General features: G+C 36.8%; 1 long non-coding RNA gene and 1 pseudogene across 2 annotated transcripts; both read left to right on the top strand.

Annotated features, from left to right (window-relative positions):
* Positions 1-4449: 4449 nt before the first annotated feature.
* LOC147496275 (uncharacterized) lies at positions 4450-6135 on the top strand. The gene is made up of 5 exons (XR_015196556.1): positions 4450-4581; positions 4672-4981; positions 5054-5155; positions 5359-5642; positions 5719-6135. It is a non-coding gene; the product is annotated as an uncharacterized LOC147496275 (long non-coding RNA).
* Positions 6136-7342: 1207 nt separating this feature from the next.
* LOC147496274 (eukaryotic initiation factor 4A-III homolog B-like) lies at positions 7343-8684 on the top strand (annotated as a pseudogene). The gene is made up of 5 exons (XR_015196728.1): positions 7343-7593; positions 7677-7916; positions 8004-8084; positions 8448-8555; positions 8667-8684. The product of XR_015196728.1 is annotated as a eukaryotic initiation factor 4A-III homolog B-like (transcript).
* Positions 8685-11782: the final 3098 nt, after the last annotated feature.

Raw genomic sequence — 11782 nt, 5'->3', positions numbered from 1 at the left:
CGACAGTTCAACTACCAATCCGAAATTTACTAACTCAACAACACAGTATGACATTTTTAAACCATGTACACAACCAATGTTTGTTTGGGCTCGCGCCGCCATTAACGGGCCCAAATCAAACTTCGACAGTTCAACAATAAATTTCCAGAGTTTCAATCGAGTTTCAAGAGACAGTTTAACCACTTTTAACAACGACAGGATGAATGATAATAACAGAAAAATAAATGAAAACTTTGAACAGTAAAATTATACGTGAAATAGAAAAATTAATCTACTCACAATAATCCCAAGCTCCACGAATCCTCCTAGTCCGAATCGTCGCGTTCTACCCTCCAGCAAACGAGCTTTTTATCTCCGCCTCCATTTTTATTATATTTTATTCTCTAAAAACCCTATTCTCTAGCACAATGTGATTATATACTTGGGTTTGTAACCCAAGCCTAATACAGACTCGGGCCCAGAAACCAGGCCCACATATCTCAAATCCAATCCAACAGATTTTATATAAATAATTAAATTAATTAATTAATAAATAATTACGTATTTTAAATATGGGCGTTACATGGGTGGTCTTCGAATTAGAGAGAATAGAAATGTTAGGGCAGCAAAATTTCATATTTAATTACAATAAAACTAAGTTGTGAAACTAAATTGCCACTACTCACATATTTTGAATTTACTAAAAAACATATGTATTCAACTATTTGATTAGCATGATAGAATGGGATAGTTAGGTTTCGGCCTGTCTAACTAATAAATATTGTTACGAAAACTAGATACCTGAAACAATAAGAACAAGGAAGAAGAAGTTGGTAAAAGAAAACTTAGCCATGTGTATTTTCCTTGGGACAACTTAGAGTGCTTACTGATGACCAAAATAGATTTATGACATTAATAGACCTCAAGGTGGTTTTACACTTTTACTAAGATTGGTTTTGAATTTAAGATAAAATTTAATTAATTTAAAGATTCTGATAATATTATGATGATTAATTTTGGCAAGGGTAATAAAATTATAAGATTTTATCTATTTTAGGATGTGAATTGATAGTTTGAAATTTATATTGCAATTAGAGGAAGCGAGTTACATAGTTTTCTTTTATCTTGCTTTAGTATATTTTTGGTCTTCACTTTTAGCTCCTTGTGATTAGTTACTCTCTTGACCACTTATGTCCCGGGCCTTCAATCCTTATAGTCTTACTGTTTGAACATGATTTGCTGCTGCTGGTGCTGCTTGTTCTTAGAAGAGTTGTTGTTATTATTGTTTCTAGAATCACGATGATGATTATCAGATGGGGGTGGAATAGGTTTAACATTAGAAGTAGAAGGAGCAGTAGCTCTTTCTTTATCTTTATTATTATTATTCCCATTCAATATGTTTGTGTCGCAATATGTTTGTGTCGCAATGTATTGGTTCGGTTAAAAATTAGTCGACAAAAAAAATGTATTGTTGTGATGATTAGTTTTGAGGACTTGTTTTCTTGGTTAATCAACACTTGGTGTTCATTAGTTCATATTCTAATTTTAAATGATATTTAGATGTTATTTTGATTTTTATGAGTACCCATATGTTTAAAAGTGTGAACTGACTTTGATTAGGTGGAAAGCTTGTTTACCAGACGACTAAGAAGAGGGCTAGTGGACCTAAGTGCCCTGTTACTGGAAAGAGAATCCAACGGGTATGTTTTGTTGTTTAAGGGTTATTATGTCTTTGATTTATAAAAATTATTTATGCATATGGGTTATTGTTTGATTTGATCAACTTTTCATTGAAATTGATAAGATAAATTGCATTTCATATTGTAGTTTGTTATGTCATACCATCCAAACAAGCATAAATAAAGTCAGGAAAGTTGTTAAAGGGGCTTAAATCAAGAACTGACATTCTACCAATAACGTTGATTACACTAGAAATATATCACTGAAACTAACTACTCCACAATAAAATATGTGGTCAAGTAGATATAAGGTATGGCAGGCTACTGTATGCATCATAAGGTACGACATCATATTCAAGTTAGATGTAAATTACCTTATCCTTTCCGAACACTATGCCCTAAAGAGATATGATAGACTACAAGCACGCATTGGACACAGTAAGAAACTACTACTGGTCAGCCATGAGTTGTATACCCCAAAGAGGGCTTAAATGATCATCCTTTTCTTTGATCTCGCATATGTTATCTTTAGCACTGTTTTGACAAATATGGCATGTCAGCATTCATGGCTCAAGCTTGACGCTTCATGTGAATCAGACGGATAATTTTGTGATCTAAGAAACAAACACCAACAGAACTATCAATTTACAGAAAGCTAACTTAAAAAGACTTACATGAACAAATATGTAGCATTGTTGTTAGAAAATGAAGCATGCTAGGTTTTTGTGTAAATAGGTTTGTTGCGGGGTTCCATAATGAAATCTCCTTGCTTAAATGATGGTGTAAACAAATTATGCCATCACAAGAGGCCACCATATCTAGAGTAGCAATATCGCCATTGTCATCCTCACAATGGTCGATGTACTTGTCACTACTATCACAATAGCATGGTAAATCTAAATTTACGGACTCCTCAAGTTTTTCATCGGTACACAATTTGACGTCGACTACGTATTGATAGCTGATGTTGCTTGAAGTTTTCTTATGTTCAGTGGTGAAACAGTGATGAAATATATGTGGTTGCTTAGATAAAGATATGTCGACTGAGGGTTTGACGGCGGTGCCTGCCTAAGGTGGTAGTATAACCCAATGTTACGGCAGATTAAATCAATTTTTCTTTGTTAGTATTCTTTGTAAATGGTGTGCTACTGGTAAGCTTTCGTATAATTTGCTAAGGTGAAGTAAAGTATTCTCATGCATGGTAGACTAAAAGATTTGTATTCTACATGTTTAATATTGCTACCTAGGCCAGCTGCGCTGGACCGACTTAGAGCTTACTTTTGATGTAGTTGGAGTCAAGTTTAGGATTCAATGACTTACACAAAAGCCTTAGTGCTCTGTGTCTATATTCAAGGTTTGATTGTGTATTATGTTGTATCAAATCGATAGATTAGACAATGTGTTTGTTCAACCCCCCACATGTCTAATTTTGTAGAATGTCTCGGCCAATTCAAAAAGAGTGGATGAATGAATTGGACAGATTTGGAGATGTGTACAAACAAGGGGTGGCTAATTTCATTCAATTTGCGACTGTGAACAACCGCGGCTCGACCACGTGTCCTTGTCCTTGCAGAGAATGTCGAAATGGAAAAAGCTTTGTGTTTGGTACAATCTCTAGACATTTGATTAGGTACGGGATGGATAAGAATTATCGTGTATGGGTTTTACATGGTGAGAACCCATGTGCGGATCCGGTGGTGGAGCCAGTGATTGAAGAAGAAAGCTCCAAGGCTGAAGGGCTTGAGATGGGGAATTTTGTTGATGCTTCTTATGGAGTGCATGAAGTAGTTGCAGGTGATTTGATTGAGGATGAAGAAAATCATATGGGGGATTTTGAACCACCACCTATTCTTGAACGTGATTTGGGGAAGAGGTACAACGAATACAAGAAAATGGCAGAACAAAAGCTATACCCTTCATGTGAGGCTCCCGTTACTACACTTTCAGCAGTTGTTGACCTTCATAACTTGAAGAAGAAATATGGTTGGTCGGGAACTAGTGTGTCTACACTTTTGTCCCTTTTGAGGATATGGTTCCCAGAAGGAATCACTTTGCCATCAAAGTACCCTGTAATGAAAGCAATGCTGAAAGATCTAGGAATGAAAGCCACAAGTATCGATGTATGTGAGAACAATTGTATGTTATACTGGAAAGATGATGCTAAGTTAACGGAATGTCGTCAGTGTAAAGCACCCAGATACAAAGTGAAAGAAGGAAAGATGGGTAAGAAAGAAACAAAAGAGCCTAATAAAGTTTTGAGACATTTTCCCTTGATTCCAAGGCTCAAGAGGTTGTACACTATCCCATGGATAGCGAACAAAATGACATGGCACGACCGAGCTACACCTTCTTGGGATCATATGCGACATCCCATCGACTCAATCCAGCGGAAAACATGTAAAAAAAGTTGGCCTGATTTTGCTCAGGAAGGGCGTAATGTTTGTTATGTATCTATCTGGGGTTTATTAAATTGGTGGTATGTGTGATAAGGTAATGAAATATTTTGTTTGGATTGAATTGTGTATATACTTTTATTTATTCTTCTTTCTCACCTTTCATGATTATATTTTTCAGTACCAGACTACTAATAGACTATTTTGCAATATATGTTAGGATTTCATTTGAAATGGTATCAGGTCAACCACAGCCTAGTGCATCTCAACCTTCTAGTTCTGCCTCACATGCATCACAACCTTCTATTTCAGTTTCACATGCATCTTAGCCTTCAGGCGACACGCAAGAATCAGAAAATGTTAGGAAGTTACCTGTACTGATTGATATTGATGGTGTTGTCGTTGGTGATAATGCCTCCAGATGGAATACTCGTGCTGGTAGTCTCATTCGAGCTCGTATCCCAGTTAGTTACACAGATTGGAGGCTTGTACATCCTGACTTCAAGGATAAGGTTTGGAATGCCTTAATGGTAAGGTTTACCTCTATTTTTTTTTTAATGCATACTAGACATTTTGAGTTCTAGCTTCATTCACATTACTATATAACTTGTGTTTTACAGCGTGAATTTGAAGTTACAAATGTCGACCAAGCACTAGCTCGTTCACATGCAGAAAAAAAACTTTTGTACTAAGTTTAGATATGGAACATGGGTCTTGAGAAAAGATATATTGAATAAGTTTGAGACCTTGGAAGAACAAATTGCCGCATGCCCAGATGGCATTGATCCAAATCATTGGGAATAGTTTGTACTATATGAGAACACTCCTGAAGTGATGACAAGAAATGCAAAGAATGGTGAGAATATAAAACTGAATGATTCTCGACATACACTTGGGCGGGATACGTATGCCAACATGTTGCATAAAATGGTAGGTGTCTTTCCATAAACTTTTAAATTTTGATCACGATATGCTAACAATTATTTACCAATGTACATGTAGAATCAACAAAATCCGGACAAGATACACGGACGGGTAGACAGCTGGAAAGCAGGACATGAACGTCGTAATGGAACTGTTTTGGAGAGCGCTCGAGCCCGTTATGTGAGTTTGCATTTCACTTGAGTTCCAACTATAATTTTGTTAAGTCTTTGGCATAGTATTTCCCTTTGTAAATGATGCACGAACTAGTGTGCAGGATGTTAGTGCGTTACTTTGTTATTATAGACAATTTTTTCTCGACTGATTTACCTTAAGTTTGTATTAACTTGTTAGTTTTGAACTAATTTCCATGGAAAAAACTATAGGAATTGGTGGAGGCTGCTCAAAAGAAAAGAAAAAATGCAACTTCAAGTGGAGAGGGCAGTGCAACTCATCTTGATTTTGATAATGACGAATTGACCGAAGTCTTAAGAGCGGACAAAAGGAATAGGACTCGTGGATCAGCTCTAACCTCTCTAAGAAGCAATTAAAATGTACAAGTATTGCGAAGGTGATGTTAGCACAAGCAAGGTCTTCATCAAATTCTAAATTTAAGGGAGAAATGAGTGAGATGAAGTCCTCCATAGCTAGAGTTGAGGGTGTGTTGATGGTGAGTTTGCCTTAAATATAAAACTTATTGCTTTCATCATATATATAAATCTTAGTTTTGTCATTCATTTTGTCAGGATATGCTTAAGCTTGTAACCAACAATGGAATGTCGAATAGTCAACCGCCGTGTGGGGATACAACACCCAGAACCGATGTTGGTTCCAACTCAGTTCGCCGTTCGTCTCAACAGAATTTAATGAATATGTTTGAATCTGCGAACCCTCCTGTGAACCCTCCTGCGAACCCTCCTGCTGAAACTTTGAGTCCACCTCTTAAGGTTACCCTATTAGGTAGAGATGGTGTTCCAGTTGCTAGGGGATATGTTATGACAACCACCGCTAATATTTGCCATGGCAGAGTCGTCCTTGGAGGGGAGAAAAAGATCTACATCCAGGAAGTCTTGGTTCCCAATGCTCCTATTTATGATGGACCTCAATTTGGCTGCTCGGACCTTAGTGATTTTGTTGAAGGGGGGCCTTTAATTTGGCTTGAATCAAGGTTGCAAGATGAGTAATCTATTGTGTGGGATATGCAAACTTTATCTATTTTGGTTTTTTTAGTATGTTTTTTGTGAGTAATGGTACGAGCCTTTTGCAAGATGTAAGAATGACATAACAAACTTGTGCACTATAGCTTGTTATGATGGTATGATGGCTAGATGGTTTATAAGAATGTTATATTATGAAAGGTTTTTTGTTTTTTGCAGGTTGAAGAGATAACAACCCCGTTTTTAACTCCGCCAGTGTAAAGTAATGAAAGTCTTTGCACTGCCGGTCCCAAGCCTGGATAAAGGAGGAGGGAGAATGGTGGACAGTTCTGCGGTTATGCTCTGTTGGTTGATGCACTAGTTCACTTTATCAATGGCGGTACCAATATTATTTAATTTTCTCCATTGCAAATTCTTTTTTTATTTATTCAAATGTAAATTCCTTGAACAGTTTGATCTGATGCGCAATTTTCTTCGTGCAGACCGGCCTATTGCTTCTATTGCTTTCCATACACAAGGGGAGGTTCTTGCTGTAGCATTGGGCCACAAGGTAATGGACTATTGCTGCTAGCAGTTCATTGTTTTACACACCATTATCTCTTGGATAGAAGTCCCTTATTTTGAGCTATAGCGTAGCACATCTTTTGGACCTTTTGTTCTTTCCGTCGTACATCTGACTTTGCAATTCTTTATCAGTTGTACATATGGCACTACAATAGGAGGGGAGAAACTTCCTCACCAGCCATCATACTCAAGACACGACGCGTTCTCTTGGTGCATTTTCATCCGCATGTTTGCTCCATTTTTATTAACCGCCGAGGTTGCAGGTGTCCTCGTCCCATGTATTTGTTTATTACTTCATTTTCTTCCCCAGCTTGCTCCTAAATCCAATTATTTAACTGAACACAGGTCAATGATCTTGACTCTCCATATTCTCCCATGACTATAGCAACATCTGCCGGTTACTTGCACTATCCTCCCCTTGCTGTATATGTTGCGAATGTGCATTCTGGTGTTCGTTCCAATCTGGAAGCTAGCTCCCATGCCTTTCCCTTTCTTGTTCTGGCCTACTTTTGCAAGAGATGGAGGACCGGTTATGCAAATGCTTCCGCAGCTCTTTGGTTCAAAATAGCACTCCACAGATAGTGCAATCTATTTCCCTACCATGGCTGCAACCTCTTCCGCCCCCGCTCGAAACAACACCACCCGTTGAAACGGACCAGACGACGAGACCTTAGTATTTCAAACCACACATGGAGTCGAACCAATTTCAACTTTCGATAAAATGGGAATTAACAACGACCTCCTACGTGGAATCTACCACCACGGGTTTGAAAAACCCTCAGCCATTCAACAGAGAGCAATTGAAGGTTGTGACGTCATTGCTCAAGCCCAATTTGGTACTGGAAAAACTTCTATGATTGGTATCGTTGCTTGTCAGATGGTTGATACTTCCTCCAGAGAGTAATAATAATTTACTTTCTTGCCCTTGTACTTGCCAATTTCTTTTCTTTTTAGTATGTGTTTAATTGTTATTTTGTTTGCAGGGTACAAGTGTTGATATTGTCACCTACTAGAGAACTAGCTTCCTGGACCGAGAAGACTATATTGGCACTTGGTGATTATATGAGTATACAAGTACATGGATGTATTGGAGGGAAAAGTATGGTTGAAGATATAAGGAAACTTGAGTATGGTGTTCATGTTGTTTCGAACTCCCGGTAGAGTTTGTGTATGATTAAGAGAGGCGGCTTTTAAGGACTAGAGCTATTAAACTATTGGTTCTTGTGAGTTTTCGTTCCTTTTTTCTACTAGAATTAGTTGAGTTGGTTAGGAGTCAGGTTATTTATTGTAATTTTTTTATGTTGAGACAGGATGAATCTGATGAGATGTTGAGCAGAGGGTTTAAAGATCAAATTTATGACGTTTACAGATATCTTCCACCAGAGCTTTAGGTAATTAGTAGGTCTTACTGTCTTGCTTTGATAAGAAACCTTAATAGAAGTGACGACTTAACGACTTAGCTACTTAGTCATGTTATAGTCGGTTTGTGTAGATGTTTGATATTTTATAGCCTAATATGTCATTGTATCTTGGATTATTTAATGCATTACACAAACCACTTCATATGGTCTATATTGGAATGCCATAGTCTTGTAGTGCCCTTAGTGGTGAAAGGATTTTACTGCCTGATCACCTTTCAATACCCGTTCCTTGTCGTGCATACCATATATCTATAATGAGCTCTTAAGGTTTAGATCCAAAATCCTATTACGGTGCAGTTAGTTACTCATGAAATGGCACTTGTGTATATGCAGGTCATCTTGATCTCTGCAACCCTTCCACATGAAATTTTGGAAATGACAAGCAAGTTTATGACAGATCCTGTTAGGATCCTTGTGAAACGTGATGAGCTAACTTTGGAGGTATTTGTTTTTTTCTTGTGGAATTGATCTACTTTATGAGGGCAACCTTTTCATCTTTATGGCATACTAAGTTTGGTGCTTGTGCTGTTTAATAACAGGGGAATCAAACAGTTCTTTGTTCTTTGTTGAGAAAAACAATGGAAGTTTGATACCTTGTGCGATCTCTATGACATCATTACAATCACCCAGCTGTCATTTTCTGCAATACAAAACGAAAGGTGAAATTAACTATCTGATCTTATATATGTATAATGGGAATGAATATTTGGGATACTTACGTGGAGAAGAGTTTAAGGGATATTTTTTGTGGTCATCTTCCCATATGGGCGACCATACTCACTAACAAGTTGGCATATCTCAAAACTATTTGTACCCAATGATTACAAAATTGACAATTTTTCGAGCGTTGGATAGAATGTAAGCTTGGACATACCTTTAGGAGGCTAGAATTATTTAAATGGATTGATAGTTGTCTCCATGATTTTATATTACTTTACAAGGATACATTACTTACCCTAGATGTGGTTGATATTTTAATGTCACTTACCCTAGATACATTCTTTTTGCGGGAGAGTTTTTAAAGGAGGCCAAGTCTTTCATTGAGGATGGTGTCCACTCACAGAGTCTTATACGTAGTTTTCGAGCTGCTTCCAATTTGGTAAGGAATTTGGATCTTTTGGTTTGATTGGATGGATATGTTCATGACAAATTGTTCTAGAAGTCATGAGTTTGCCACTTGTATTTCAGACAATTAGCAAAATTAAGGAACTTGCTATGAGTATTGAGGGGAAAAGTATGGAAGAAAAGAAGTGTTTGTTGGCAAAGTGTGCTGCTACCACACTCTCTTCAAAGCTGATCGATTGGTGGTGAAAAAGAATTTTTCGCATCTATGGTTGTGGACTCAGTTATTTCAATTGGCAATGATGATACATTGTTTATTGTATTCTTGTATTCATTGTTTATTGTAGGTTTAGCTGGTCTCGCTACAAAATATGAGAAATTATTATTTTTTTATTAGCAACCCATTAGCAACGGTTTATAACCGTTGCAAACGAATTTTAAATTATTTTTTTAAAATTAACTAACAACTTTGCAACGGTTAAAAACCGTTGGTAATATTTTTAACAAATTACTAACGCTTAAAAAGCGTTTGTGAAATACAAAACCGTTGCAAAGGTTTTAAATTTGTGCACGAAATAGTTATAATAAGCGTTGTAAATTTCTGTTTGCAACGGTTAATAAACGTTGTAAATTTCTGTTTGCAACGCTTATTAACCGTTGCAAATATTTCCAACACTTTACCCACGCCATATTTGCAACGCTTAAAAAGCGTTGCGAAAATTATTAGCAATGCTTTTTTGCCGTTGCAAATAGCCTGTTATGGTGTAGTGTTAGCGTGGCAACCATTAATACAATTCAAGTTATTTTTAATCAAGTACTTCTTTCATTATGTGTACGCACAAAAATGTGTACCTAGGTCTATGCAATTGATTTTAGAGTCATCACTAACTTTATTAAGGAAAAGTTGAGTAAAACCTATGTGAAGGACTAGCCCTCGAAACTAGATGATTATTGGGTTCGGGAGTCAAGGTACGATGTGGGAAGGTGTTAGGCACCCATGCTCGCCTGGTCAAACCAGCCTTACTTCTAATGAGGTGTAATGTATTAAGATAGGTGAATGAAGAAAGCTTGAAATTTTATTATCAAATTGGATGATCTTCACTAATTATTTAAAAGCAAATGACTATATGCTATAGTAAAACTAAAAAACAAATAATCCTAATATGCAATACTAATTAAAATAAAAGAGAAAAGAAAGATGTCACCTTGTTTGGAATGTTGCCTCATACTTGATTGTAAATTGATCGATTGATTGATGATAAACTTGATCTTGAATTGACAACTGTGATTTTTGGATTGAAACAGGTGATTTGAGGAAAAAACAACTTTTGGTGAAAAGAAGTTTCTACTCAAGATCGATGAGAATAAAAGAAGACTAAAATGATGAACTAGAAAGAAAAAATGAAGAACACTGAAGAAAAGAAGGCTATTAGCTATGAATAATTAGGTCCATATTATTAACTCCAAATTTATAGCTCCAGATGATTTTTTGTGGGTGAATGAGACCCATATTTATAGCTTTTTGAGATGGATTTCAATATGGTAATGAGTTTGATCCAATGGCTTGATATCTTTTTGGTTGCACCTCCTAAATCTGGCCCTTGATTCAAGAGGTGGGATAAGGGGTGCAATCTTGGCCCTTGATTTTTGGATCTTTTAGATGGATTAGGGAAAAAAATCAAACCCCACACGTCCTCAATGAGCCCATAATCCAGAGTTTCCAAACATGGCTCCAAAATGGCATATTTTCTAGAATATTCTTGATTTTTGGGATCAAATCAAATCAAACAAACAAGAAAGGTTCTCTAGGTTTTTGGAGGCTTGAAAATGGGCTACCAACCCTAATGAATAGGTCCAACTCGAGCTGGATCCACAGCCCACGAGCACGGGTCCAAAATCCACAAAAAAGGCCCATTTTGACCATTTTATGAACATTGCAAATTCCCTTTGATCGGGTCAAAATTAGACAAGCTCTTCTTCACAAAAATTGTTAATTAATCCATTAGGAAGGTCCATGAACTCTTAAAAATACCCTTGGGTCGAAATCTTAGTCCAAAAAATTGTTGCACTCAACAGTGCGCACAACGAGCTGAAACGAGATAGGGCAAGATTAGGGTTTCTGAAATCCAAAAGGAACCTAGGCAAACTTGTACTCATTTTGAAAGATTTTTCAAGGGGAATTCAAATATGAAATAATCTCATCCAAAGAAAGAGTGGAAAAAAGGAGATTTGGGCTCCAAAGGGTTACAGGGGCATTTTGGTCATTTTCAGCTCAAAACTCAGAAAGCAATGAAACTTCAGCTATAGCTAGAACATGATGAGGAGAGTCTAAAGACGCTAAAAGAAGATGAAAAGAAAGAAGTTTGATGTAGAAATGAAGACTCTAGAAAGTAAATCACCTTATATGATCAAATTTAATTCAAAGCAAAATCGTGAATGAATTATGCCTGGGGTGTCTACAGTTGCCCCTCTTTGGTGGAGGTTGCTTGCAAGTGAACAGCAAAGCCATGGAGACACACCATTTTTGCCAAGCTCCAGCCAAAAGATCTCATGCAATTTTTTGAAAATTTATTTGAAAAATATTTTTGAAAGAGGGCATTTCCGTG

This window comes from Coptis chinensis, chromosome 5 (assembly GCF_015680905.1).
Source record: "Coptis chinensis isolate HL-2020 chromosome 5, ASM1568090v1, whole genome shotgun sequence".
Classification (NCBI taxonomy): Eukaryota; Viridiplantae; Streptophyta; class Magnoliopsida; order Ranunculales; family Ranunculaceae; genus Coptis; species Coptis chinensis.
Note: the sequence above shows the minus strand (reverse complement) of the source record. Positions and strands in the feature narration are given on the sequence as shown.